General features: G+C 41.7%; 1 pseudogene; it reads left to right on the forward strand.

The window, feature by feature from the left end:
• The first annotated feature begins 2,733 nt into the window (after positions 1 to 2,733).
• On the forward strand, positions 2,734 to 3,399 carry LOC118994206 (intraflagellar transport protein 22 homolog; annotated as a pseudogene).
• Positions 3,400 to 4,348: the final 949 nt, after the last annotated feature.

A 4,348-nucleotide genomic window follows, 5' to 3' on the forward strand; every position in this document is an offset into this window, starting at 1 on the left:
ATTGAGTGTGCATGGGTGCTGGTGGCCATGACATTCAAAATGACTGAGTGAGTAGAGCAATGAATCTGCATCAAATTTTGCATTAAGCTTAAATATTCCTGTGCAGAAACTATTCAGATGATTCAGAAGGCCAATCGCTATAGGCAACTTGGTGACTGGTAGCCTCACCACAATATATGCACTCATGGATCACATCTCATGCAGATTTTTTTTTTGGCAAAAAATCCAATCATCCAGGTGACTCAGCCCCACTAACAGCCCAGATTTGGCGCCCTGTGACTTCTGGCTTTTCCCAAAATTAAAATCACCTTTGACAGGGAAAAGATTTAAGACAATTGATAAGATTCAAGAAAATACAACTGGCAGCTAAGGGAGATTGGGAGAACTGTGTGAAGTCCCAAAGTGCCTATTGTGAAAGGGACTGAGGCATCATTGTTTTAGGTACAATGTTTCTTTTTTAAATTATATTTTATTGATGATGTATGCTATTACAGTTGTCCTGATTTTCCCCTCTTGCCCCACTCCCTGTAGCCCTCAACTCCCTCAGGCAATCCCACACCATTGTTCATGTCAATCCATCATACATGTAAGTTCTTTGGCTATTTCCATTTCCTATACTGTACTTTACATCACCATGGCTATGCTGTAACTACCTACTTGTACTTCTTAATCTTCTCTCCCCTTCACTCATTCTCCTACACCTTCCTCCATCTGAAAACCATTAAAATGCTTTCCATATACATGATTCTGTCTCTGTTCTTATTATTTGTTTTGTTTTTTAGATTCAATTTAGACAGATATGTATTTTTGCCATTTTATTGTTCATAGTTTTGATCATCTTCATTTTCTTAAATATGTCTCTTTAATATTTCCTATAATAATGGTTTAGTGAAGATGAACTCCTTTATCTCCCCATCAGGAAGCTCTTTACCTGCCCTTCAATTCTAAATGGATTCTGTTTTCTTCTTGTTGTTCTGATTGGTTGTTTTTGATTCCTAATGTTACAAATCACTGATCTGACTCTCAGTTTTTTACACCCTACTGTTGTTTCCCTGTAAACTGTTCTTTATTTCAATTAGTAGTTTCTGACTGTATCTTTTTATGCCATTGAGATCCTCACTAAATTCCTTGAACATTCTTATAATCAGTGTTTTTAACTTTGCATTTGATAAATTGCTTGTCTCCATTTCATTTAGCTCTTTTTTTCCTGGAGTTTTTATCTGTTTTTTCATTTGGGCTATGTTTCTCTGTCTCATTTTGGCAGCCTCCCTGTGTCTGTTTCTATGTATTAGGTAGAGCTGCTATGACTCCATGTCTTGGTAGTGTGGCCTACTGTAGTAGGTGTCCTGTAGGGTCCAGTAGCACAGCCTCCTCTATTATCCAAGTTGGGTATTTGAGGTGTGCCCTTTGTGTGGGCTGAGTATACCCTCCTCTTGCAGTTGAGCCCTGGTTCCTGTTGGCAGATCAATGGGAGAGGTTTACCCAGGTCCATCAGCTGTAAGACTTGGCTGTGACCACTTACCACCAACCACCACCCTCCATGGAATATCGGCTCTGCAGGGGCAGTGTGGTGGTACTCCAATATTCTCAGTAACAGACCAGTGGGTGTGCCAACACTGAGGTTTCCCAGGTGGTGTAAGCCAAGATCAGACCCCACCTGTGTTTTGCCCAAGGCTACCCACCTGAGCTATGAAGCAGTCTGAGATGGCTGCTATTTATGCTGGGCTTGGAGATTTCCAGGTGAAGCCAAGCTGTGAGTCTAGGCTGGCTGCTGCTAGTGCCTGGCCTAGGGCTCACTGAGACTGTTGTTGCCTGTTTGAGAGGATTTAGGAAGTTATAAAGCATGAACCAAGACCAGCATTCATATGGAAAAGCAGCTTGGGTGGGCCCCTAAGTTTGCTGGAGCAGGGTCTCTGGGGATCTCCAAGGCAGGTGAAACAGTGTTATCCAGGTTGATGGAGTCTCGGAGATGGCACCAGCTTGCTGGTTCTGTGGCCCTGTGGGGGGAGGACTTAGAAAAAGGGGCGATGGCCTCTGCTCACCTTGATGCCAGATACCAGCTTCTCCCTTTATGCCACTGATGCCTTTCAAGCTGCTACCCCAGTGCTGGAGCTCAGAGGGAGTGAATCTGAGTAAGTCTGTGTGGGGGTTCTTTGAGAGGAACTGCTTGGAACCTCAGTAGTTTTTGCCATCAATTCAATCTCCACTGGTTTTGGCAGCCAGAAGTTATGGGGACTTATCTTCTTGGCACTGGAACTCTGGGCTGGGGGGCCTGGTGTGGGGCTGGGACTACTTTCTCCTGAGATACACCTCCCAAATTTTTGTCCACCACACGTGGATGTGGGACCAGCCTGTTTCATGTGTCTGCCCCTCCTATTTGTCTAGATGGATGTGGCTCCATTCATTCCATAGTTGTCACCCTTCTGTTCAGCTTGACTTCTGATCTTACTGCATGATTGTTGTTCTGTATTTTAGTTGTAACTGAAGTGGTTGTGCAAAGAGGTGAGCCATCTCTGCCTATGCCACTGTCTTGACTGGAAGTCTTCAATATTTCTTGTATTTTATATCTTCTTCAATAAACATCTCTGTTCTTCACATTACATGGTGGGATACTTCCTAGATGCACATCAGTATATTTAATTATTGTTCTTGCTAATTAAGGAGCAATAAACCACCTAGAGGTCACTTACAGATTTGGCCTGGTTCACAGAGATTGTTTTCAATTCTTATGCAATGGACTGCATCAATGGAGAAATCAGATGTACGAATATACACACTCAAGGCAGAAATGGGCTCAAGTGGGCCTTCCAGCAGAAGAGAATTCTGAAAGCCAGGATCCTCTTTGTAAGCCCCTTGCAAGTGTAGAAAGACTGTTTTGACAAACTTCCTGACAGAATCTTCTTACATCACTGAATATAACCCACCCCGTGGAAGAGGATCCTGGAATTTGAGAACCCACAAATTACCAGCTACAACAAAGACACAGGGTGAGAATTTGATTATGGAATTGTGGCAGTGATCCACAGTTCCAGTCTTGCTGGCCAGGCCTGATGAAGAACTCTCACAGAGCGGTGATCATCCTCAATGATGACATTCCAAGCCAACTGAAGGAAATCAAGATGGGGTATTCCTGATTTGTTCAGCAGCATTTCTTACACCATACTCAGTGTCTGTTAATTGCACTCCACAAACCTGGCTCTGGAAGTATAAAGGAAACCTGTCTTTGTCGCCACCCTTGAACAAGCTGAAGCTGGTACACTCAAATTTTGAGGATGACTCTGAAGACATTAACTCTAAATTTTATTCATATTTATCTGAATAAAATTTATTAAGTATTTAAAAAGCATAATCAACTCAGTGTCTCAGAGCAGAGTCCAGGAAATGCTAATTATTACCTAACTAGCCTTTACCTAGACTCATCCACATCCCATGTGAGGTTAATGTTTTTCCCAATGCAGATTTGAAATCTTACCTAGCTACTGATATTTTCTTCTCCTTGTGCCTGTAGAAGAAATTTTCCTTATTTGCTGGAAGGTGCCAGTCATCAAAGAAGTTGAATCATTCTGTCTATTCTCTCTCTTAACCTAGCTTTGTATTTCCTTGGGAGTGATGCCTTGGTATTCAGTAATGCTTTGGGAGCAGTACTTGTGGTGACTTTATAGAACACACTGACCACAAATAATGAGAATCCACTGTATCTCCATCTCTTGCAATTTAAAGGCTTTCAGGTAAGTTCAGTCTCTAATACATATTTGTGTAATTTATTATTACAATCCAGATTTTTAAAAATAAACTAGTGCTTCTCAGGCTAGTATGCACAAATCTAATATAAGTTAGCACTATTAACCAAATATTAGCTTATCTTAAACAAATATTTAGATATTTCATTGTAGATTCAAAAGTTCTTTTTTTTTCTTCTCACATGCAATGTTCATGAATCTAGTGACAGAATTTTGGAAAGACCATATATTATATGCTATGTGTGACTACCTACAACTTTTGGAATATGAAAGCAAATTTTATAAAGTTTGTCCTTGGGACAGACTCAGGGAGGCCTTCAATTTATAAACTTTATATGGTTGAATAAATTACAAAAAAAGTGACATAAGTTATGTAACAAGCTGGCAGCAGGTAGCCCATGGCCTCCAGGAGCGAGCTTCTCACTCACTCGTGTCCAACTGGTGGTACACTGGCCCATGTGTTCACAGGTTCTTTCACCCACCCGGAATATGTGTCTATGTAGCCCTAGCAGCCAAATGGCCCATGGCCATGTGGACTCCACACTCAAGTTCCAGGAGGGAGGTTGAAATGGACAGCAGCTGGAAACAAGCTAAGCTACCTGAGTGGG

The sequence above is a fragment of the Sturnira hondurensis genome, unplaced genomic scaffold (genome assembly GCF_014824575.4).
Source record: "Sturnira hondurensis isolate 20B ecotype Veracruz unplaced genomic scaffold, ASM1482457v3 Scaffold0000880, whole genome shotgun sequence".
Classification (NCBI taxonomy): Eukaryota; Metazoa; Chordata; class Mammalia; order Chiroptera; family Phyllostomidae; genus Sturnira; species Sturnira hondurensis.